Here is a 27,396-nt window from a genome sequence, read left to right as displayed (position 1 = left end):
TTTTTTGTTCATATATTTCTAAGAATTTTGTTCCTGCAAGCTTATTTCATCTTATGTAATTGTGATGCTGTTTTACTTTCAGTTTTCAAAGATATATTTAAATTTAATATCAGTGGTGGGGCACTTGAGTTTTATTGGGACACCAGAGATGCTGAGATTAAAAAACTCTGCATCTGTATACAACAAACAGGGAGGAACTGTGCAGAATGAAAGGGGCTGCAGAATTATAAAAAATCAGTTTGTATTAAATGTAGAAAAAGTGGGAAATGAAACAGAGGTAGTACAAACAGTTCTGGAACAAATTACACAGCACAAACTATTTGCAAAGCTTTGACTTGCAGCAATCACAATTAAATGAAATATTTACTCGGGTTCAGAATGATCACATATACACTCAGTGGCCACTTTATTAGGCACATTATGAAGCATATTACAGAGAAGAAACTCTTTCTGCCAGCTAGATTTTGTCTTACTGAAGGACCAAGAATTAAGGCAATAGCATGAGAAATCAGAAAGGAAGTAAGAATTTCCCTCACTTCCCCACCCCTACCTGAGCCCCTATGCTAGCAGAATATTGAATAGCAAAATCTCATGAAGAGGACATTACAAGTCTATACAGGGTTAAATGAGGTGGCAAAGATCTGACACGGGGAGTTGAATGTAGGGAAGTGCAAAACCACCTATTATGACAAAGAAAAAACTAAAACTTATGTTATAAATGCAAGAAAATCTGCAGATGCTAGAAATCCAAAGCAACACACACAAAATGCTGGAGGACCTCTGCAGGCCAGGTAGCATCTATACAAAAGAGTAAACAATCAACGTTTCGGGATGAGACCCTTCATCAGGAAACACGTACAAAGAAGCTGGAGGAACTCAGCAGGTCGGGCAGCATCCGTGGAAACGAGCAGTCAACGTTTCGGGCCAAGACCCTTCGTCAGGAAACATATGTTACCTAATTAAGTCTGGGCATCCTACTGCAAGGAACAGGGAAAGGCAGCAATACATTATTATTTCAATTCAAGACCCTGCATCAGGATTACGTATCACTTTGATCAATCCTTCCTCTAATGTGCCATTTTCCCCTTCCACTCTTAACCTTGACACAGGATCTCAATCTAAGACCTTGACCACTCTTTGTCTCCACAGATACTGCTCTATTGTGGAGTTCTTCTGACAGTTTGTTCTCTCCCCTCTGGATTATAGTAGCTTAGGTCCTTTATTTCTCCAGAGTAATATTTCTCCAAAGTAAGGAGAATTGAGTACACAAATAAGAGATTCACTTCAATTGCATGAGACCACACCTGTAGCATTCTGTACAGTATTAGCCTCTGAATGTAACAATAAATGTTAAAGATGAAAGAATAGCTGTATTTGTCAGATGTACAAGCATTCAATAAAATGCATCTTTTTCATCTTTAAATCAACAACAAAAACAGTCTCAGGATTGTGCTGGGAGCCAGTCCACAAGTGTCACCATGCTTCTGGCACCAGCATAGAATGGCCACAACTCAGTAACCCGAAACATCGGTCTTTGGAATGTGGAAGGAAACTGCAGCCTCCAGAGAAAACCCGCGCGGTCACGGTGGGGAGACGTATAAACTCCTTTGAGACTGCTATAGGAATTGAACCCTGATGGGTGACTGCCAGTTCTGTGAAATGACTGTTACTCTGCTGCCCTTAAAAGGTTGCTAATGCACTGGAAATGGTTCTCTGAATGCTTTCTAGACTAATAACTAGAATGGGCAGGTTGTATTATGTGAAATAATGCAGGTTCTGCCTGTATCTGCTGTTCAGAAGAGTGAAAAGTGACTTGACTTAAATGTAAACCTGAGAGGTCTGGAGTCTGGACAGGGCGGATATGGAGAGGGTGGGGGAGAACATAGAACTAAGGGTCATTGATTCAAAATAAGGGATTGCCCTTTTAAAACCTAGATGTTGTGATTTTATTTCTCTTCTAGTCTCGAATCTCTGGACTGCCTTTCTAAAAAGGACAGAGGAAGCAGAGTCTTTGTGTTTAAGGCAGAGTTGGATAGATTCTTCATAAGCAAAGAAATGTGCTGATGGTAATGAGAAGATGCCTTTAGAATCAGATCAGTCATAATCTTATTAAATGTTGGATCAGAATGAGAGGTAGAATGGCCTTCCCTTGCTCATAATCTAAATGCTTGTTTGTAATACATCATGCAAAAGCAAAGAGAAAACAGAATCAAAATTAACAATTGGCTATGATTGGTACAACCACGAGGTCATCAAGGAAAAGACAGGAAAATTTAATTAATAGAAAAACTTTAACAAAGAACTATGAGATATGATGGATTAAATGGCCTCACTCTAGTCTGGCTCCTTCTCCAATTTTATTACTTTACAAAGTGCTGGAAAGGCACTGTAGAATCAATTTGGGTTTAAAGAACAATTTTGTTTTCTGGCAGTCCTTACAAAGCATTTGGAAAATAAAATCTATGATAATAATGGGGAGAGCCAGATGAACTTTGACATAAACATTTAATGTCCTTGTAACACTTCACTCATTTGTGTCGGCCTTACTAAAACAAGTTGTGTATCATTTGTGTATGTGATATTTCACTTGTTTAGAAAAAAATGTTACAAATTTTCAACATTTTAAAGGAAAATCAAGTGAGGAAAGGAAACCACACATTAAACACACACTATTATAAAATAATGCATCAAAGTAGTTTAATTTTTGTGTGCAATTTTCTCTCTTACAATTATAATGTCTCAGTTATTGTTTATTCCAATTTAAACTGAATGTGTTTGAAATGTGATTATTACTGTAACAAAGAACTTTCAGGGATGGAGCCACAACAGTGAGGAAATCATCAATGGGCAATGGGTTCTGCTGAAGAGTGTGCCAGTGATTTATATATTCCACAAAGATAAGCCAACGGAATGCAATTTTCAACATAATTCTTATAAATCATTAATCATTTAGGTCTGAACATCAACGGCACCAAATTTGTTTGTTTGACATTTAATACTTGGAAATATAATTTAAACTTCTGATTCATATGTCATCTCACAGAGATGTTAGAATTCCATGGGGAACTTTAGTGGCTTTTAGATCAGATACACATTTGCAGAAAGCCATCCAGATTTACATTTACTGAAATTCTTTCTGATAGTTCATGGAGCCAGGGGAAATTAATTTCCGAGTAATAATATCCATCTCAGCATCACTAGGCCTCAATGACTCCAGCAGAGAGCGTCGCATTGCTACATATTTTCTTAAAAGTCATGTGTTGGGGAATTCTTTTGCCAAACACAGAAATTATTTTGTCTTTATCAAAAGTAGTTTGTTTACATCCACTACATAATTATTATTATCATGTCTATTTGTTTCTCTGTTCTCTGTTCTTAGAAGCTAAAACAAAGAAGTGCAAAGACAGATGCAAAGCATTAATCTACAATTCCTTTAAACAAGCATGGTTTACAAATAGTGTTGGCCAACTACACAGAAGTCTTCACAAGACAAGCAAGGCTGGTTTCAACATGACAAAGACTCCAAACTGACCAAGTCCATGACTGTGCTGTCCAACACATGAACTGGGCAAGGTTTTCTTGAGTTTTACACTTACTGCTTTCTTTCAACCCATTGCCCCACTATAGTACTTGATTACAAAAGCATCTTTTTCTCCCTGCTCTAACTAATGATCATCTCAAACACTCTAACCTCTGACTGTTAGCTCACAGCTCTGATCCTACTGAACTATAAGATACCTCAATATCACTTACAATCTGCAATCTACCCAAATTCCTCAGCTTATTCTCTAATGGCACACAAAGCATAGAAACCAATTAATTCTGCAGAGAACTTCCAGACCATGCCTTTTCTGATTGTTAGATCTTGCTACGAGGATTGAAATTTCTCTATACACACGTGAAGATGTGATCAGAAGACGCAGAGATAATTGTGAATTCCACCAAACACAGCTCATCATCAGAATTCTGAGACTTTAAAATGACTTAGGTCTATACGAATGGTTTATGTTTAATAGTTATATTATAATCTGAAGAATACTGACAATATGTTAGGTATTGAAATGTCATGGAATAATATATTACAAACATTAGTTTAAATGAGAACCAGTCCACAGTTCTTAATGTAAATTGTAAACAGTGATCAATTTGAAATTAAAAAGGCAACCTTGTGAACAGACAGGACTGTCTGTAGAACATAGGTGATTGGCCCACAGCAGATGGGGGTGGGGATTGCGGGGGTGCAGCTGCTCAAGAGGTACAGTTTGCAAAGTAAGGTGACCAGAGACATTCTCATCTACATCAGCAGAATGTAAGACAATGGAGATATATTAAATGGCCTACATCAAGCCAAGCAAAACAAATATTCTGCACTGCTGTGGCTGAAATGAAGGAAACTTCCTGAGCAGACTGAAATTGTTCCTGAGCACATCAAACAAGGTCTTGGCATATTTGCTCTATCAATAGTTGGGATACTTGTGCACTCATTGAGGCAGACCTCACAACACTAACTTTGAGTGTCTGGGTTCTCGGTCCTCAAAAGCTTTCAGACCATTCATGATATTCTCAATGGAAGCATTATAAGGCACAAGATACTGAAATAAACGATATCATTGTGGCTATTGAATCACCTGCCAATACCTTTGTTCTTAAGATTATAGAAGTCTGACATACTTTGAGTTTGGGAAACTCTACTGAGAGGATCTCCAGGAAAATGTCTGCTTGTAGCAATGAATAAGAACCATTTATATCAAGCAGATTCAGTATCACTCAGGTGAATCATTTTACAGAGAGTATGCAATAGCAAATGGAAACCTATTTTAAAGTCAAAATGTGAGAAAGTACTTGCTAATCATAGTACTTCCCTTCTAATCCAGCTGCTGAAAGGTAAAATCGTATAGGTTTCTAATATTGAACTCAATCACATGAAGATGAAGAATCCAATAATTCTGGATTATCTTCCCTTCAAGGTTTGTCTTATTCAGTCTTGTGATGTAGGCAAAGATCAAACGTCAATCATTCCTAGTGGTGAAGGTATTCTAGCCCACTGGTGTTAGGTTAAAGTTGTCGTATGATTTGGTGGTGTACCTAGAAATTATGGAAACCCATTTGCTTCTTTCCAGATGAGGTTAGAGTGGTCCTATTTTAATAAGGCCAGACATCCTGACCTTTAATAAAATTATCCAGTTACAATTGTCATCAGCACTTCAAATCACCCCTTTTAAATTTACCTATATTATCTCCAATTTAATGTTCAAATAGTAGATAAGAAAAATATTCACAAACTATAGAGATAAGTGCAGAATCTCTCCAATATTTCCTCTCCCTCTATATATATATAAGAATTCCAGCCTACCTAAGATTACCAGAGCCAGCCTATTCAGAGATGCCCCAATGCCAGTCCAACTAAGTATTCAACTCAGATATTCAGCCAATTAGTGTCCCACCAAATCAATGCTGTCAATAGCTTTTCCTGGCAGGTTAGCTGAGAAATCAAAGTATGAAGGAACTTCAAAACAGTAAAAATATACAAAGACAACTTTTAATAAAATTCAGTGAGATGAATATTGTAGAGCAAAATTACCAAATTAAATCTGGCCAAAGAGATGGTAATGCAGAATGACTTCCAATAAAGTTACATTAATACTTTAATTTCACAATGGATTTTTTAAACAAGTAACCTCAGTGCAGCACTCACACACTGAAGTGTTTGCTGAAGAATGAATGTGTTGAAAGAACACGTGAATCTAAATAATGTTTTAATCGCAAAGTATTAACATCATTTCACCAGTTTTTAGAAATCACGACATTTAGTTTACATCAATCTATAGTGCAAACCTAAAAGAAAAATGTAAGAAGTGAAATCAAAAATCACAGTATTTACGTAGTCCTCAGCTATATTAAGCTCAGGGCCTTTCGGGAATTTTCAGCAATCATTGCGAACTATCGCTGTTTGGCTGAGGCAGCACGGGGTGTAAAAAGAGCCTTTCGGAATTTCTCGGTGGGCTGCAGTCACAACAGTCCCTTAGACATTTGGCAAAAGCCAATAGAAAGAAGTGATGTGAAAGAGGTGAGACCATTCATGGAATGGACATGTTAGAATGACCAGACTTCTGTTCAACAGGTAGAAAGAACATCACACAAACCAATCTTCCATCCCTGGACTCACATTACACTGCACGCTGACGGAGCAGTGCTGCCAGGATAATCAAGGAGACGACCCATCCAGCCAACACACTTTTCGTCCCTCTTCCCTCTGGGAGAAGGTTCAGGAGCTTGATTCGCACGGTCAGATTTGGGAACAGCTTCCTTCCAACTGTGATAAGACTGCTGAATGGATCCTGACCCGGATCTGGGCCATACCTTCCAAATATCCAGACCTGACTTGCACTACCTTACTTTGCCTTTTCTATTTTCTAATTATGATTTATAATTTAAATTTTTATTATATTTACTTCAACTTGTACTTCAGGGAGTGCAAAGCGCAGAATCAACTATTGCTGTGATGATTGTACGCTCTAGTATCAATTGTTTGGTGACAATAAAGTAAAGCTTTAAGTAAATTTTTAGTAAGATAATATTTCACTTTCTTTGTCTATTAATACATACTGTTGCTAGTGTGGTGAGAATTGGTCCAGAATTAGTGTTATCTTCTTTGTGTGAGTTGTGGGAACTCTGGGACACCTCTGGTCTCTCTGATAACTAATCTGCACCAAGCACATCGAGCTGCAGCTCCTTAGAGACTGGGTTAAGGAACTGGAGCTTCAGCTCAGCAACTTTCAGCTCATTCAGGAGAATGAGGAGGTAATAGCTAGGAGCTACAGGGAGGTAGGTAGCTGGGTGATTGTGAAAAGAAGGAGCTGGAATTGGCAACCAGAATAGAATACCTCTTTGGCTGTTCTACTCAGTAATAAGTATTCCGCGTTGGATACTGTTGGGGGTTGGTGGAGAAGACCCACTGGGGGAAGTTGCAATGACTGAGACTTTGGCACTGGAAGAGGAGGACTGTAATAGCGATAGGAGATTCTGTAGTTAGAGGGGCAGTCAGGAGATTCCATGGACATGAAAGAGGCACGTGGATGGTATGTTGTCTGCCAAGTATCAGGGTCACAGATGTCTCAGATCAGGTCCATGGCATTTTAAAGGTGGAGGGGTGAGCAGCTGGAAGTCATTGGTAGCAATGACATAAATAGGAAAAGGAAGGAGGTTCTGAAGAGAGAATATTGGGAGTTAGGTGAAAAGCCGAAAAGCAAGACCTCCTGGGTAGTAATCTCTAGATAGTTGTCAGTGCCACAAGTGAGTCAGTGTAAGAATAGAATGATTTCACAGATGAACTCGTAGCTAATGATTTGGAGCAAGGGGCAGGATTTCTTCTGGGGAAGGTATGAATTATTAGATTCTTCATCGCGTCATGTGATTGCAGTTACAAAAAGGATGGGTTACAACCGAACCTGAGGAGGAGCAACATCCTCACGGGCAAGTTTGCTAGAGCTGTCGGGGAGGGTTTAAACTAATTTGGCAGAGGACTGGGAACTGGACTGATAGGGAAGAGGATGGGAGAGTTGGCATGCAAGTAGATGCAGTATGTAATGAGAATGTGAGGAAGGACCGTGCCAAAAGGACAGCATACAATTTCATTCAGTCAGATGAGTTGATGTGTAACATGGGAACAGAATTGAAAAGATTTATGAATACAATACTGAAGGTGTTATATTTGAATGCATGCAGTGTACAAAATCAGGTAGATAATTTTGTAGCACAGCTAGAGATTGGCAGGTATGATGTTTTAGGCCTCACTGAGATGTGGCTGAAAGAAGATCATAATTGGGAGCTTAACATCCAATGATACACATTGTATTGAAAGGGCAGACAGGAAGGCAGAGAGATTGGGGTGGCTCTGTGGGAAAAAAAAAATTAAGTCCTTAGAAAGAGGTGACAGAGGATCAGAAGATGCAGATTCCTCGTGAGTAGAATTAAGAAACTGTAAGGGTAAAAAGACCCTAATGGTAGTTATGTATGGGCCTGTGAACAATAGCCACGATGTGGGGTACAAAGTACAGTGAGATTGGAAATTCATATAAAAAGGACAATATTATGATTGTCATTGGGGATTTCAATAGGCAGGTAGATTGGGAAGATCAGGTTTGTGCTGGTTCCCAATACCAGTAATTTGTAGAATGCCAAAGAGATGTCTTTCTAGCGTAGCTTGTGGTTGAGCTCACTGAGGGAAAGGCAATGCTGGATTGGGTGCTGTGTAATGAAACAGATTTATTTCGGAAGGTTCAGGTAATGGAACTCTTAGGAAATGGTGTCACAATATGATAGAATTCACACTGCAATTTGAGAGGGAGAAGCTAAAGTCAGGTGTATCAATATTACAGTCGAGTAAGAAGAATTACAGAAGCATGAGAGAGGAACTGGCCAAAGTTGATTGGAAGGGGACACCAGCAGAGATGACGATAGAAAAGCAATGACTGGAGTTCTGGGAGCAATTCAGATGGCGCAGGATAGATACATTCCGAAAGAGAATAAATATTCTGAAGAGAGGATGAACCAATCGTGGTTGATGAGGTAAGTCAAAGACAGCGTAAAGGAAAAACAGTGGGAATATAATATTGCAAAAATTAATGTGATGTTAGAGGATTGGGAAGTTTTAAAAACAAATAGAAGACAACTAAAAAAGCCATAAGGAGAGAAAAGGTGAAATTTGAAGGCAAGTTAGCTAATAATATAAAAGAAGATACCAAAAGTTTTTCTCAGATATATCAAGTCACTTTTATTATCATTTCAAACATAACTGCTATGTACATAGTAAAAATGAGACAACGTTTTTCAGGACCATGGTGTTACATGACACAGTACAAAAACTAGACTGAACTACGTAAAAAACAACACAGAGAGAAAATAAAACAACTACACTAGACTATAGACTTACTCAGGACTGCATAAAGTGCACAAAACAGTGCAGGCATTACAATAAATAATAAACAAGACAATAGGGCAGTAAGGTGTCAGTCCAGGTTCTGGGTATTGAGGAACCTGATAGCGTGGGGGAAGAAACTGTTACATAGTCGTGAGAGCCCAATTGCTTCGGTGCCTTTTCCCAGACGGCAGGAGGGAGAAGAGTTTGTATCAGGGGTGTGTGGCGTCTTTCATAATGCTGTTTGCTTTGCAGATGCAGCGTGTAGTATAAATGTCCATGATGACGGGAAGAGACCCCGATGATCTTCTCAGCTGACCTCACTATCCACTGCAGGGTCTTGTGATCCGAGATGGTGCAATTTCCGAACCAGGCAGTGATGCAGCTGCTCAGGATGTTCTCAATACAACCCCTGTAGAATGTGATGAGGATGGGGGGGTGGGAGATTGACTTTCCTCAGCCTTCACAGAAAGTAGAGACGCTGCTGGGCTTTCTTTGCTATGGAGCTGGTGTTGCGGGACCAGGTGAGATTCTCCGCCAGGTGACCACCAAGAAATCTGGTGCTCTTAACTATCTCTACCAAGGAGCCATCAATGTTCAGTGGGTAGTGGTCATTCTGTGCCCTCCTGAAGTCAACAACCGTCTCTTTTGTTTTGTTCACATTCAGAGACAGGTTGTTGGCTCTGCACCAGTCCGTTAGCCGCTGCACCTCCTCTCTGTAAGCTGACTCGTCATTCTTGCTGATGAGACCCACCACGGTCATGAAATTGGCAAACTTGATGATGTGGTTCGAGCTGTATGTTGCAGCACAGTTGTGGATCAGCAGAGTGAACAGCAGTGGACTGAGCACACAGCCTTGGGGGGCCCCATGCTCAGTGTGATGGTGTTGGAGATGCTGCTGCCAATCCAGACTGACTGAGGTCTCCCAGTCAGGAAGTCTAGGATCCAGTTGCAGAGGGAAGTGTTCAGGCCCAGTAGGCTCAGCTTTCCAGTCAGTTTCTGAGGGATCATTGTGTTGAATGCTAAACTGAAGTCTATGAACAGCATCTGAACGTATGTGTTTTTTCTGTCCAGGTGGAAGGTGATGGTTAATGGCATCGTCTGTTGAGCAATTGGGACGGTACACAAACTTCAGGGGATCCAGTGAGGGGGGCAGCAGGGTCTTGATATGCCTCATGATAAGTAAAAGGAGGTGAGAGTGGACATTGGATGCAGTACAAAGAAATGAGAGACAAACTTAATAAATAAGTAATTTGTGCCTTCACTGTTGAAGGCACTAGCAGTATGCCAGAAATTTGAGAGTGTCAGGGAGCAGAAGTAAGTGTAGTTGCTCTTCTAAGGAGAAGGTGCTTGAGAAGCTGAAAAGTCTGAAGGTAGATAAGTCACCTCGACCAGATGAACTACACCCACGGTTCTGAAAGAGATAGCTCAAGAGATTGTGGAGGCATTAGTAATGCTCTTTCGAGAATCATTAGATTCTCAAATTGTTCTGGAGGATTGGAAAATTGCAAATGTCACTACGCTCTTTAAGAAGGGAGGGAGGCAGAAGAAAGGCAGTTATAGGCCAGTTAGCATGATGTCAGTCTTTGGGAAAATGTAGGAATTCATTATTAAGGTTGAGGTTTTGGAGAACTTGGAGGCACATGCTAACTAGGCCATAGTCAGCATGATTTCCTTAAGGGGAAATCTTGCCTGACAAATCTGATGGAATTCTTTGAGAAAATAAAAGCCAATGATAATTGGTGAGTAATAAATGGTAAGACAATTCAGAACTGTTTTGCTCTCTGTGGTTTCAAGTATTCAGGATTGGAAATGCAGAAACGGGCAGGAGTGAAAATGAAAGGATTTCACTACTTCAACAAGTTAGGAATTACGAAGAATCTTAAGGCATCAACAATCATCCTGAATGTTACAATGAAAATTAAGATTTGCTGGATGCAATCCTTGAAAGGATTGTATGAAGGCAGTCCATTATCCACACTGGTCCCAATGTGCCTCAATTAACCAAAATCCACAGTATATGTCAAAGGTTTCAATGATTTCAAAATTCAGAACTATCAAATCAGTCAATTCTAGAACTTTTATGAAAGTAAGATGGTGAGTTCTAGAACACTTATGAATGTTTTATAGGCTGATTGATTGTTTTCACACTTCTTAAGACCAAAAATAATATTGTGCAACATTCACCTTTTTTTATGGCAGCAAAATGCAGTTATGACCAATCATTAGTTTTTCTCTGTCGTTGACAGAGAGATTTCACATTCAATTCCAACTATGCTTCAGGCAAGATGTAACCCGGGTCAGTAGCTTCTTTCAACCTACACACCAATGCAAACTTCACAAGAATCTTTTGCCCGTTCATGGGTTTTTCCTCTGCTTTGGGTCCAATTCTTAAAATGTTTTGAAGCAATAACAACTGAATCACTACCACCATCTTAATAAGACTAACACTTTGAGGCTGGAGTTTTTTATTGATTCTATTGGTCCACTGTAACCCAACTGGAATCTAACAATCAGTTTCAACTACAGTGGGAGTTAGTATGCCTGATCTTGTAAGGAGCAATATCCATGACCTCCCTTACATACCAGTAATTTTAAGTCAAATCTTAAACCTGGAAGCATCATTACCCTAAGCCCAAGCAAACCCTCGAGACAAATTGGAGGAAAATTGCCAACTTCAAGGTAAGCAGAACTGGGTACCATGGCAAATGATGGACTCTGTTGGAAGAGGCATGGAATGAAAAATTCCAAAATGATAAATTCTTTAACATTAATATTGACATCTTTGTGTAGGAGTATGAATGAGGTACAGAATGAGTTCAAGTTACCATGTTACTTTATACTAGTGCCATTAAATTATTACCTGAGCCACTATTTTGTTGATTAGTTTACTAAATAATTATCTTAACCACAGTGGAGACCTTCAAATTGAAACTATTGGAATAAATTGGCTCATTTTGTATACACAGTTAGGAGAAGCGTCAAGTTGAAGACTTTCCATTTACCTCTTTCTCATAGGTACAGTACTTACTAATCTTTGTTGCCAGGTTTTGGGTCACTTCTTCTAGCCAATATATCAAGAGAACAAATTAATATAAGAATATTTTTTCAGTAAAAGGATGATCTCCTATTCTGTGAAAAATCATTTTTATTTTAATACCTAACAGCTTTAACTTGTAAACATAGACAAAATGGATAAAGGTAGTAATAAGTAACATTCATGCATGCTTGTGACTGGTTGAATCGAGATCTTTATAGCTCAATGGCATGAACCAGATCTATCTCAAGGGTATGCCTCATACCAGGGCTAACACCTAATAGTGAATACCCACCAACATGTCCCACTAAAGGAGTAGCAGTTTAATCTTTCTCCTAGCACTGACAAACCATTATCCTCGCTGAACAGCATCCACCCTGATGCTGCCTGTACTTTCTTCAAGGGTTTCACATATAGGTGATGTCCATTTAAAAATGATTATTTTTTATTTTAAAAAATATTTTTGGCAACTTTTTCCACATAAAATGAATGAAATAAAGTTACACAAAAATCAGAAATATGCATAGAATTCAAAACCAAAGTTTTGCACATGCAAGAAACTTTGACCAATGTATATTTTAAAAAATTTATTGAGATACAGTGTGGAATAGGCCCTTCAAGCCATGACACCCAGCAATCCCCCAGTTTAATGCTAGCCTAATCATTGGGCAATTTACAATTCCCAATTAACCTTCCAATCAGTACGTCTTTGGACTGTGGAAGAAAACTGGAGCACACAGAGGAAACCCATGCTGTCATGGGGAGAATGTACAAACTCCTTACAGGCAGCAGCAGGTCGCCTGTACTGTGAAGCATTGTGCTAACCACTATGCTACCGTGCAATGCTTTCAACATTGCTCTTAAATTACTCACTTAAATAATAATCTTGTGTTTATTTAAGTAGTTTATTTTCCTTTACAAATTGCTGCTAATGATAGAAAAGCCCCAAGAAACAAGCTTCCCAAGAAATTGAATGATGGAGTTCAACATTTTCACATGCAATACAATTTAATTTCAATGTTAAAAGATTTTGGAGTTACTGTGAGCTGCATTAAGCTTAGTAGTGGTAACTTGTCCATCTGTGTGGCCTTACAGATAAATTTTGTATGTAGTAATTGGCAATTAATTTATTATTGTCACATGTACAGAGATACTGGGAAAAGCTTTGTTTTTGGTGTGCCATCCAGAAAGATCATTCCACATATAAATACACCAAGGTAGTTTAGAGGGGTCTCAAACTAATTTATGCCATGGAACAACACCATTGAGCAAGGGGTGCATGTACCCCTGGTTGGGAACCCCTGTATGAAAGGGAAAACAATAACAGAATGAAGAATATAGTTTTGTAGTTACAGAAAAAGTGCAGTGTGGGGAGACAATTAAAATGCAAGGGCAAAGATGGGAAAGGTTGAGAGATTAAGAGTTCATAGTCAGCATCTGTGAAATTTGGAATTTTTAGGCAGATTGAAACATTTCATGGTGCCTTCACTACTGTTTCAATCTGTTGCCTTCCATTAAAGTTTAGCTGTAAATATCAGAATATTCTCACAAAAGGGAGGCTCATTTGATTCTGACGTGGTACCTGTGCTACTGGACGTATCACAACTTGTACAGGAAGTTGGGGAGCTTTAATTACTGACACTAACTTCAGGGTTATCACATGCTAAAATATCAAAAATGTTATCAGTATTGTCACACTAGTGTACTCTAACAAGTTAACCATCATTATTTCCACAAGATCTAGCACTTATGTAAGTAAAGAATTAAATAAAGCAGTGACAAATTCCATTATTTCAATATATTGCATTCAGGTAGTGTGGCTGAATTTATTCACTGTGTTAAAACAACACCTCACGTTATCAACATATGTAAAACAGTGTTAGATGTAAATCTGTATTTGGGTTAATTCCTCTCAGGAGAAAAGTTATTTGAAAAAAAATTTCACATAGAGAGTCACCATTGAGATTAAATGTCTCATTTTTCATTCTTACTGTAGCTACTTTGGTCACGTGCTCAGGACTCACTTTGGTAGCTGCATCTTCCAGATTTTTAAATGGCTATATGCCTGCAGTATTCAGCTGTGTGGGAAGATAACATCATATACAAGACTAAGGATTATCCTCTTTCTACAGGTTGACACTCAGTATCAGAATCAGCTTTATTATCACTGACAATACATTCTGAAATCTGTTGTTTTGAAACAGCAGTACAGTGCAATACATAACAATATGAATTTTTAAAAAAAGTACTGTGCAAAAGTCTCTGGCACATAGATATATCTTGGACGCCTAAGACTTTTGCACAATACTGTTGTAATTTTATGCATTGCTCTGTACTGATGCCATAAAAAAAATTACATACAGTGCCTTGAAAAAGTATTCAGCCCCCAGCGCTTTGTTCACATGAATGAGTATTACAATCAGGGATTTTGATAAATTTAACTGATAATTTTTTTTTGTGAAACACATGCTCCTTCTTCCCCACAGTAGAGTCAAAAAATAGGGAAAATTGTAAAACATGGAAAACTAAAAATTCAAAAACTGAAATGTGAGCAGCTCAAAAGTATTTATCCCCTTTGCTCAACATTTTGTTGAAACACCTCTCACAGCTATTACAGCTTTTTTGGATAAGTCTCTATTAGCATTGCACAATGTGATGAAGCAAGATTTGCCCATTGCTCCTTGCTAAATTGCTCAAGCTGTGCCAGTTTAGTTGGGATGCAGGGGCAGTGGCAGCCATCTTGAGATCTTCCTAGTGATGTTTGATAGGGTTAAGGCCAGGACTCTGAGTGAACCACTCAAAGACATATAAATGTATTTTCTTCATTTGAAGCCACCCCCCCTGTTGCTCTGGCAGTGTTGAAAGTTGAACTTCCTCCCCAGTTTAAGCTTTCTGGCAGAGGTAAACCGGCTTTTATCCAAGATCTCTCCATATTTTGCAGCCTTCATTTTCCAATCAATCCCAAAAGATTTCCAGTCCTTGCTGCTGAAAAGCATCCCCATTGCATGATGCTACCTCCACCATACTTTACAGTAGGGATAGTGTTACCTGGCTGAACACAGTATTAGATTTATGTCACAAGCACCGCTTATTGTTGAGGCCAAGAAGTTCCACTTTAGTCTCATTCAACCACAAGGCCTTTTTCCACAATATTACAGCATCTCCTAAGTGATACTATACTTTGTAAAGTCCTTGCGGACAAGCATATGCTATTTTTTGACCCGGGCTTCTTCCTTACTTTTCCATAAATATCCTTTTTATGCAAGGCCTTCGAGATTGTGGAGCCATGAACTTCATCTCTGGTTGCAGCCACTGTGACTGTTAGCATCAAAGAAGCCTCTCTTACAAGTGGTATTCTTCTCTGGCAAATAAATTTAGTGGGCAGCCTGACCAAGGCAGTGTAGCTTTGGTTTCATTTTTTTCCCCTTTTTCATGATGGACTGCACTAGCTCCAAGGTTGTTCAGTGCCCTTGAATTGATCTTGGACCCTTCCCCAGATTTGTTCTTCTCTATTATCATTTCTCTGACTTGTCTTGAATGTACTTTTGTTTTCATTTGGTTTGACCTGTTGAAAATTGACCATACTGTTGGACCTTACAAACAGAGAGGGTATTTATTCTTATAAATTTATTGACAACAGGTGATTCTCCAATTTTCAACAGGAACATTTTGGATAAGTTAGAACGGTAATAAATTGCAGCTGATGAAAGTTAGCATAGTAATTACAAAGGAGTTGAATACTTTTTCAGCCTCAACTTTTTTAAAATTTTTAGTAAATTGCTAACAGGTTTTGGAATTTTTATTTTGATTTGACATGATGCACAATGTTTTGTAGATTAGCTCAAAAATCCTACTTCAATATATTTTAAATTTAGAAAATGAGATAGTAATGTGTGAAAATAATTGTGTGGGGGGGTGCTGAATACCTTTTCAAGGCACTGTATGTGAATGATGACAAACCCAATTTTGATATGGGTCTTCAGTTGAGAAAAGGGAAAGGGAGAGGGGAGGGAATGGGAAGCACCAGAGAGACATTCTGTAATGATAAATAAACCAATTGTTCGGAATCAAATGAACTGGACTACAATGTTCCCTCTAATTTGTAATGATCAGTGTGTGCAAATATCTGGTGCTGCCCAATTGTTTGCCCAGTGACAACTAGTGAGCACTGAGTAATTCCTTAAATAAAAACAGTATAAATAAGCCAATTCTAAAATCTGCAGTCAAATCATTGCAAACTCCACCTTGTCTACACCGTCCCCGTCAGAAGCCAGTAAAGGAAATGTGACCGTGTACAATCATGAGATATACTTAACATGCCAATGAGGTAGAAGGCGACAACCCTTTGTACGGAGTTTAAATTCCTTTGTGCACTAGAAGCAAAAGATGTGTGCACGTGCACACCTTAGAGGGAACATTGGCTGCCTGGTGTCTCAGGGCTGGGTATGCATGCACCCCTGCCACCCTCCACCCTGGCACTCCTTTTATACCACCTGTCCCACACCCCTCCTGCAGCATTCCACCCTCACCAGTCCCAACATCCTTTGCTCTCACCAGATGTACAACTTGCTCTACTTACATATAAACAGGTAGTGCAAAAAGAGAGCAAAATGGTGAGGGAGTATCCCTGGGTTCACTGACCATTCAGAAACCTGATGACAGATGGAAGAAACTGTCCCTAAAATGCTTTCTGCCATTTGCTTTGCTTAAGTAACAAAATAATATTCATTCAAAATGTTTCTATTGCAACAACTATACATATCATTAGTTCAAACTATCAAATCCTATTTTACCACTTAATAAAGGTACTAAATAAATTCAACATTAAGACTGGTGTAATCGTGGATATTGCTGAGATGAGGTGTTGTGGATTTAGTGTAGGAAATTGCCTCTGATTGGCATGATTCAGTGTGGCTGAAGGGAACGAGATGGAGAAACCAACCTTGGAGAAACAAGAAACCCTTAGGGTATATTACCTAAGGGTAACAACAATCGGACACCACAGCCTAGGACCTGCTGAGACAGACAATTAATATTCACCATATACTGCATGTCTGGCTCCACCTGCATTAATGATCTAAGTATACGGATGCTCCTGACTTACCTTTGCAGTTAGCTTATCTTTCAATTTGAATGATACAGCTAATAAGTAATATACCCAGAAAAGCTCAACTGCCTATCAAACGTTTACAAACATATTTACTGGTAAGTGACAGATGCAGAAAACAATGCTGAAATTAGGAGATGTAGGTAGCCTTTTGAAAAATCCATGATTTAGAAATTCACTCTCATGAATCTGTTGAATTCAGTGTGCTAGGATGGTGCAGTCGCTTAGTGGTTAGCACAACGTTATTTCAGTGCCAGCGAACCAGGCTCAATTCCACCGCTGACTGTGTGGGTTTTCTCTGAGTGCCCCAGTTTGCCTCCCATATTCTAAAGCTGTACAGGTCAGTAGGTTAATTGGCCATATGGTTTAATTAGGCAGCATGGGCTCATTAGCTCAAGGGCCTGTTACTGTGCTGTATCTTTAAATAAAATAATATTGAGTCATTGGATATTTCAAGGTAGATATACAGCTTGCTAACTGAGTGAAGCTAATAGGAGAAACCTTTTCAAGAAATGCTTTGCTACTTTGTAAAATTAACATATTGCTTAAAATCTACACACACCTATTAACAAGTCTAATACAGCTCTTGCAGTTCAGCCAGGCAACTAGAAGTAACAGGAAACATTTTTAAATGAGTTTCATTCTTGTTCAATTAGGTAAATTGGCGACCAGATTTAAGACACAATCTCTTTGGAGAAACTTGCTAAAAGTGAGAAATAAAATTCTAAGTTTAATGTTTCTCCATTAAACAACATCATGCAATTTCCAAATGGAGATCTGGCACAATTCCAAAGGAGCATTTATGTCAAACCCCAGGTGAAGCGTAATTGCTAATTGTATTTAAAGATTAAATATTTTGATTCAGCAATTCTAATTAGTATTCATTTAAAAATAATCAAGTTTGCTTACCTCCTAACATGTTTTTGCTAGATTTTAGATCACTGAGTAATAGTCCAGCAAGGACAACACAAAATGCCAAAGTAAGCTTGCATGACATTTGACTGTTCTGGCTGACAGACGGGATTTAACAGGGCCTCCACTGACAGATGCAAGTACATGCTCTTTAAAATGGACTGATAGACACAACAAAAGGGAAAATGTGTTGACCAAATGACAAAATGTTGCCGAGACATTTTTTCTGTAAAGTTGCGAACTTGCAAAGGTTAGTACACCCAATAATTATCTTTACCACTTCAAGCCAATATATTAAACACATGATGCTGAACTTTATTACATATCCATCAATTGAGAAACTTCTCAGTTTTGACTTCGTGGCGAATTTATGACTGACCATGTCTTCGTTGCTACATACTTGCATCCAACACTTTAGCACAAAGACATGATTTGTTACATTTCAAACTGCAAATTATGTTCCTCGGGTAATACTTTATATACATTGATTTGTCCTGAATTATTAATCAACATGATTTCTCGTGCTGACCAAGGTTCTTACCAGAGAAAGACAAGAAGAACGAAGATCATCAGAAATCATTGGCTTAAATGATAGCAGATACTGAAAGTATGAAGTAAATACATAAAATGTTCAAAAACACAAAGGTCATTCATCAAACTGGTTCTACTCCATGCTGCTCTTTGATCCAGGTGACTTTGCCTTGGCTATCAACATCTTTCTCTTTTGCCTAATATTTGCAATGCTGTTTTTTTAATTAGATAAGATCCTCAAGCTAAATCAAGCTTAATAAGATCATAACTAGTTGGACTGTAACCTTGACTGAGCATAACTTTTCACCACCCTTCTTCACCAAAAATCTTCCTGCCTCTGCATTCAAAAATATTCATGGACTCTGCTTCCACTACCCTTGGTGAATGAGTCACTCAGAAAAATAACATGCCTCATCTTGGTTTTGATATGGATGAACTGAGATCTAGATCTGCCCAATAAGAAGGAATATCCCATTCATGCTCACCCTGTCAAAGTTCCAGAGAATGGAGTAGGTTTCAGTCAAGTCCTCTCTCACTCTTACAAACTCCAGCCAATCTAAGCATTCCTCATCAGACAACCTGTAGATTCCCTGCATTTGCCCAGAAAACCTTCTCTGCACTGCTTCTAAGACATTAACATCCTTCCTGAAGGAACAAGGGAAGTGGTCAGACATACTGAGCTATGAAGTAGGATGCACTTTGCATCAGCCAATACTAGCACAATTGCAGTATCTGACTTGGACTGAAAAGGTATTTTCAACTTTGAAATCAACGTTAAAAATTATGATTTAAAGCATATTTCCTCTGGACACACCGGAGAAACCCATGGGGAGGACATACCGACTTATTACAGTTGATGTCAGAATTTAATTCTCAACTCTGATGCCAAGAGCTGTAATAGTGTCACACTAATCAATACACTACCATGGCGTGCTTTGAAGAACAACAAAGAATTTGAAGGTATCAGCAATTACCTTGAATGTTGCAAAGTAAATGAAGACTTGGAGGAAGTAGTAATCAAAAGGATTGTATGAAGGTAGTCCATTACCTAGTTAATTGTCTGCGCTGGCTTTGTTCATTTGCATCCAATCAAAATGACATAGCAGGGTACGCTGCATGAATTCCTGGATTAATAACTTCGGAACTAATACACAGTTTTGTAGTACTGTAGTGGTACCGGTAGTGTTTAATTTGTTCTGTATTTCATTTATGTTTGTACATAATTAACTTGTTACTCAGTTAAATGGAAGTTTGTCTTTTTCATGCCTTTTTTAACCATTTCTATGAAACACTGGTTAACTGGGACGGCTGCTTAATTGAGTCAAAATAAACTGCCCCCAAAGTGTCGCAATTAACCAGAATTCACTGCATCTAACATTACTGTCAATGAAATTTTACTCCTTTATAGGACCAGGCAAGCTGCATGGAACAATTTAGTTCCTATTCTAAAATAACCCAAGAAATATTACCTTGCTTAAAATGAGGTTTTGATTAGTTGTTCATTAAATACTAGGTGGGAGTTATGAAAGATTAAAAGATGAACTGCAATTATGTTTATAAAAACAAAATGCCCTGATTGTATCCAGATTAAAGTAAAGCTTCAGTCCCAAAATTGAACCAATTACCAGCAGCTGTAGTGCCAAATACATTGACCACTACCTCACACTGCTCTGAATAAGTACTAGAAAAGGTGATGAGTCAGCCTGACCCTCCCCTAGCCCTAGTTTCAGTCAAAGGAGCAGATTTTCAGTATCTGATTCAGACTTAATCCCTGAGAATAATCAGGCTGCACCTCCCTTTACTCCCCTTCTCAGTCTCTTGCTCTCACCCATTCTGTTTCCCAGGTTTCACGTTTTCGAAACTCATTTGCCCATTACCATCTCATGAGTGCTACTCAACCTTAAATAGTGCGGAATTCGACATTATTCTCATTATTCTCATTATGTCTAATAGTTATGCATACTCTGCACAGAAATATCACAACGTAACCATGGCAACACAGACTCAGCTTCTAGGAGTACAAGGAGAGAAAAGTTGTGTGACACCATCTCATATTTCATGTGGTAATGGAACACAGTATCAGAATGAATACTCAGAACTGATGCATCATCACAAAGGATTCATTTCTTGTGGAGTGTAATTCTCAAACTATCCTTCTCAGTGACTGGCCAGGAGTCAAATGCCAGTGACAGTTCTGCCTTGCTCTTGGTCTCTATGTCACAACAGTTTACATTACTACCTCACAAAGTCAGGGTTCTGGGTTCAATTCTGACCTTAGCTGCAGTATGTGTGGGATTCATCTGCTCTCATTGTGATAGCATCAGTTTCTGCTGATGCTTCAGTCACCTCATATACCCAAAGACAGGATGGAGGGTTAATTCGCTGCTGTTGGATCTTGGTAATTTTCAATCTCCAGGGTCTTTTAGGAGTTCAAGCATGAGTGAGAAACTATGATTCTTCATGATTATTTATTTTCAAGTTTAAACAAAGGAAAGGTACTAAGCAAACAAAAGAATGGTGATAAAAAACAGGTGAAACACATGAGAGAAGAGATTAAAGATGGTGCTTTTGGAAAAATCTATCACCTTTACAGTTCAGATAACAAAAATTCCTTAGGTAAGAAAATCCAATCAAAAGGCTACACAATTATAATACATGATAATGTGCTAGCATTTCGCCAATTAAAAATGAAAAGGTGACAAACTGTTATGCAACTGCTATCCTATGTTAAATGAATCACTACAAACTGAGAAAAAATACATGTGTATTAAAGATACAAATTGTAAAAAATATGTTATGTCAGTAAGAAAGAAACTATAATTAAAACAACAATTTTAGTCTTGCATTAAATCAACTAATATCTTATAAAAAGTATATTAAAAATTATTCCAGCACTTTTATAAATCACCTTTTGGTGGTATTGGTAGATGATAAAGGGATCAAAGGAGTGTTGATGAGTAGGCAAGAGAGAATAAGTTTTAGAGATACAGGAAGGTAAGTAGAAAGTGAGAGAGATAGATGGGGATGCTCTGATGGGCTCAGTGTTCTGAATAACCTCCTTTGGGTTATAGATACACCGATGGGCCCTTTGTTAGCAGCCTTAATGAGCACAAAGATGTGCTTTCTCATCTTGCTTGTCTTTGAGCAGAAGATCAATGCGGCTGCCTCTCAAGTCAACTTGAAAAGGAAAGGCCATCAAGCTTAGATGGAAAATACTTCATGGTTCAAAGCAGCATAAACATTAAGTCAATGTATAAAGTTTTGCACATCTAACTAGTTAAAACTACATGTGCAAGCTTGCAAAGTAACACAAAACTGTGATAAATATGACAATCAGCTTAGTCTTTGCAGAAAGCAAGGCAAGAATTATGTAATCGTTATAATTATAGATTTAAACTCTTAACCTATCATGGCTACACTCAGCATTTTGAGTTCATGGTTGACTTTGTTCAGCTGGTTGAGTGGAGTCACAGCATCCACCTTGCACTCAATGTCAGCAAGACCAACCAATGATTATGGACTTCAGAAAGGGGAAGGCAAGGGAACTCAAACCAATTGTTATCAAGGGATCAGAAATGAAAAACATGAGCAGTCAACATCTCTGAGGATCTATCCTGGACCTTACATATTGATGCAATTACCAAGAAGGCATGACAGTGACTATATCTCATTAAGAGTTTGAGGAGAATTGGTATTTCACCAAAGACACTCAATAATTTCCATAGAGTTACCATGGAGAGCATTTTAACTGATTGCAACGCCATCTGTTATGGAGGAGCCACTGTACACGATTGTTAAAAGCAGCAGAAAGTTGTAAACTCAGCCAGCTCCATCATGGGCACTAACTTCTCCAACAGCCAGAACACATTCAAAAAGTGATGTGACAAAAAGGCAGCATCCATCATTAAGGACTCCCATCACCCTGTCCTCATTACTACCATCAAGGAGGTGGTACAGGAGTCTGAAGATATACACTCATCATTTCAGGAACAGCTTCTTCCTCTCCGCCACCAGATCTCTGAATGGACAATGAACCTGTGAACATTTCCTCGATAATCTTTGCCTTTTCTTTTTGTATTACATATTTCATTTATTTTTTTCTACAGTATATACTTAATTTTTTATTACGATTCATTGCAATGTGCTCTTGCTGCAAAACAAAATAATTCATGATGTGTTAAACCTGAATCTGATAATCATGCAGCTAATTACAAAATGACTAAGTGCTACTTAACATGTGATTAATGACAGGTAGCCAAATAAAACTGAGTTCCATTTCCAAAAATTATGGAATAAAAGGACAGTATAATATCTTTAATATATTTTTTGAACTTTTATAAAAATAAAAGGTATGTCATATTATGTTGCCAAAGTTTGGTTTCAAACTATTTTTCTGTGGTTCAGCAAAGAAACAGCAAACATTTAAAATAATGAGAGACATATACAAATTTATTAAATCAAAATGAAGGAATATGCCTCCTAAACCTTTTCAAATTTAATTGGTTTCCAACTCACTTGGGGGAAAAGTAGAATAACTCTGTAGCAAAATACAAGTAGCCAGAATTATGTACTACATTAACAACAACATTTTGTTTTATAAAGCAGATGAATCTGGAATGTTTATATGGATTAAATGGATGGATTGCTGTTGTCAGTGGTGTGGTGGGTTTGCTAATAGCTTTATTATTACAGTTCTGACCTCAACACTATCATTGCTTTGCTCTAATTTTAGCTGCTAGTACCAACACTTTAACCATCAATGCATATTCTATGCACCCATAGCATATTTTAGAAGTACTGTCTAAATTTAACATTCTTTAAGCATTCCTATTTTAACATTGAACAAACTTACAAATTACCAACATCCCTTCACAGAGCGTTGCCAGCCATCCCATCCAATCATTCATTGTACTTGCCTCCACTTCACTACTCAAAATATCAGTTCAAACTATCTTATCTGCATGGTTTAGCAAAATTTATTTGAGGCTGGCAAATTAGGTTATGGACAGCATTCCTAACACTTTCCAAGCCCTCTTCTCACTGTTACCATCAGGAAGGAGGTACAGAAGCCTGAAGGCACATACTCAGCAATTCAGGAACAGCTTCTTCCCCTCTGCCATCAGATTTCTAATTGGACATTGAATCAATGAACACTACCTCCCTAATTTTTATTTCTGTTTTTTTTGCACTACATATTTTAACAACTATTTAATATTTATATTTACAGTAACTCAGTTTTTCCTCTATATTTATTACGTATTTCATGTTAACAAATTTCACAACATATGCTAGTGATATTAAACCTGATTCTGATTCTACTACTGTCCACAGCACTTCATTGCTTACCTTAGTTAAAGCTGTTCTCACTAATTTTCATCCCCTACCTCCATTACAATTGCTGTGGTTAATATCCTCTTCTATCCACTTTTATTTATCAAGATACCATGCGGATTAGGCCCTTTGAAGCTCACTGCCCAGCAATGCCACGATTTAACCCTATGACCAATTCAGGTAGCAACCAGTACATCTTTGGACTGTGAGAAGAAACCAGAGCACTTGGAGGTTTGTATGGAGAGCATACAAACTCCCTACAGGAGCTGCAGAAATTGAACCTGGGTCTCCTGGACTGTTAAGTGTTGTGTTAACCGTACCACTCACAATATCACTTTATCTCATCATATCACGTTCTTCCTCAGACCCTGCTATACCCCCCACTACCCTGCAACATTTTCCCCTACAGCATTCTGTACTCAGAGGAGTAATGAAGAGTGAACTGGGGTAATATATTAGTCAGGAGTGCAACTCGTGAAGTATTTTTGCTTTTATGCATTTAAGCCTGTCATAAAAGCACAGTAATAGCTCATGCTAACAATATATAAACAGAGGTTTGATTGGGTGATAAATGGGAGACAAGGCAGCAAATTGACACTAACATCTGATGAGAGGTGGTAATGATGAGAGGGCACTATAAAAATGCGAAAAAATGGAAGAGTAAAAAAATTACAAATAAAGCAGCAGATTGCCTTGAACTATAGCTCAAATGGACAATGAAGAGGGTCAGTTGCAGGACTTAGTGAATGGAAAATAAACATCAAAGTGCAAAGATGCTGGCTTGTTTGTGAATTAAAACAGCTTTCACTTACAGTAATACACAAGAGGAAATGAGAACAAGATAGATAAAACTGTAAATGACCCCTTTAAAATTAGTTAATTAATGCCTTTTCAAATGGAAGCACAGATGGGTAAGAATATTTGTTTAAATCTTAGCTAGACAGAAAATAAGAAGCTGACAATGTAGACAAAAAAAATGCCAATTTGCATTGAAGTGCCATCTGCTGGACAGATTAATCAATACGAATTGGACGTGTTTACACAAACAAAGGGCAAGATGCTGCTGTTGGGAAATCTGAAACGAAAACATAAAATCCTGCATAATTTCAGCATGTTTGGCTGTTTAGGTGGAGACACAAACTAGTAATATTTCAGGTCAATGAGCTGTAAAACTATATTCTATATCAAAAAAATTGAAAGTTTTCTAAACTCTGCACAAACAGAACTCTCTACAGAAACATCAGTTTCTGCCCAAAAGACGCTGCTTGACACAGATGACTGGGATACTTTGCCTACTCAGCATCAGCTGATACTTACCATGATATTCAGGAGCTTTAAATCTTCGAGTCCAGAAGATTTCCCTTACAGGATTCTTTTGAAGACCCTGACCCGGAGCTACATGCTGACTACGGCCCCTTGCAGGAATGGCACTCGCTCTCGGGGTTTTATAACTGGCCGTTGGTTGGCAGGCCAAGGACTCGGCCTCAGAGTTCGGCTCGATTTTGGAGGCTTAGGATCCTGGGGCCCTGAGGATGAGCGGATCGAGGGTCGGTGTCACGACAGGAGATCCCTGTGTTGTCAGGGGAGCCAGAATATCTACAACTGTGTGCCCAGAGACCCAAGATCGTTGGGCACAGAGCTAAAAAAAAACAATGTAATGGACTCTTTAACATGATAAATCAGTGAGTTGTTTGTTACGTCTCCCTGCTTGCTGTTAAACGGAAACACTTCTTTCTCCCTTATTAGGGAGCAGGAGAGTCTGTGGTATGTTGAATACCAGGTGAAACACGAAGTCTTTGGGGTAACTGCAAATCTGTGTCTATGTTGTTGCTTTTCTCACGCTCGAATGCTCGAGGGCAGGTGTCAATGATTTCTTTGCTGGGGGGGGGGATTGTTGCTTGCTGCCGCTTACGCACTGGAGGGAGGGGAGCTGGGGGGAATACTTTGGGGTTCTGACATTTAACTGTCATTCATTCTTCGGGGCACTCCTCTGTTTTCATTGATGGTTGTGAAGAAAAAGCACTTCAGGATGTATATTGTATACATTTCTCTGACATTAAATGTACCTTTGAAACCTTTGATATGTGTGTCATCAAATAATTTTCATGAGGGCAATAAATCTAAATCTAATATTCTACTATTGAACGTACATGTGGACATCCTTGTGAAGCCAGAAGTGTTTACTTTTCTCTTTGAGGTCCTCAGTTCTGCAGTTCCTTTGGCTTCAGCAGGGGTGAAAACATGCTTGCTTTGCCAGTTGAAATGACCCAATACAGACTACTCTACTTGAATCTCTTTGGAGGCAATCTTGACCTTTAGGATGCAGAGCAATACATGCCTTGGAAAGAAACAGGTGAAGAGACAAAGCAGAATGATTGGAGATTCCACTGCTTTCCCATCAAATGTCATGTACATTTAAACACGGGGTTGAAATTGACATATCAGTCATCATTTGGCCTAATTGGCAAAGAAAGCCAAAGATAATAGCTTTAATAATTAGCTTTATTTGTCACATGTACATTGTGAAATGTGTCACTGGCATCAAATCAGATCAGTGAGAATTATGCTGGTGTCGGCATGATTTTGGCGCCAACAAATCACGGCAACAACTTATTAACCCTAACTGTACATCATTGGAATGTGCGAGAAGGGTGAAGCAGCCGGGGAAGTGGGGTGGGGGGTGGGGTCGGCGAGCCCACGAGGTCCCAGGGAGGATGTACAAACACCTCAGTGACAGTGGTGGGAGTTGAACCCTGATCAGTAATCGCTGGCACTGCTAAGTGACGAGCTAACCACTACGCTGCCAAGCTGCCCTTGGTACAGCAGTTGGGTTAACACGGAGGTGTTGGCTAAAAACCATCTCATTCTTACTCCCAGTCCAATGAAAAATTAAAACAAGTGCATTAATTGTGGGTTATTCTCTTGCTCTTCAATCCCGAATAAATGAACAAAATTGTCAGGATAAAGAGAATAAGACCATAAGCCTTAATCTGTACAAAGGAAAAGAAATTACGTAATATGATCACGTAAAGGAGTCACATAAATAACTGTATTGCAAACTCACATGGTGAAATATATTTTAAAAGGCTGTTTAAGAGAAAGGGAAAACTTTAATCCTCTTGTATTAAAACTGAGAATTACAGTGCCTAAGTTAACAACAGAGTCAAAATGATGAAAACAACTTCTAACAAAGACAACTTATTGCTGATGATGAGAATGAGGACAAATCTTTTTCCTTGTTTTACGGGAAAACTGTCTATAATAAATCATTCAATTCACAAACAGAGATGAAAGAAGCTCATAAATCAACTCTGAATTTTTCTTTGGTCTTCTCCTCAAAGCAATATGAAAAACTAACGTCTTCAGGGCTAACTGATAATCCACCCCTAGTCTGTGATGTTGAAAACTAGATTTCTTGTTTTCGTTTAATATATATCCCAAATACAAATGAAAAGGTTTGCATAAGTTAAAAGTTAATCCATTAAGATACACAAAGCATTCAGCACTGAAACCATAGATCCATTTAACTTGTTGCTAAGTGTCTGTTTCATAGAACATCAA

At 38.5% G+C, this 27,396-nt stretch overlaps 1 protein-coding gene across 9 annotated transcripts in view; it reads right to left on the bottom strand.

The window, feature by feature from the left end:
• myocd (myocardin) overlaps positions 1 to 27,396 on the bottom strand; it is a 647,048-nt gene that overhangs the window by 457,053 nt on the left and 162,599 nt on the right. The gene's annotated exons all lie outside the window — the stretch shown is intronic.

Source organism: Hypanus sabinus, chromosome 23, assembly GCF_030144855.1.
Source record: "Hypanus sabinus isolate sHypSab1 chromosome 23, sHypSab1.hap1, whole genome shotgun sequence".
In the NCBI taxonomy this organism is placed as follows: Eukaryota; Metazoa; Chordata; class Chondrichthyes; order Myliobatiformes; family Dasyatidae; genus Hypanus; species Hypanus sabinus.
The sequence above is the reverse complement of the archived record's forward strand: the minus strand, read 5'-3'. Positions and strand labels throughout refer to the sequence as shown.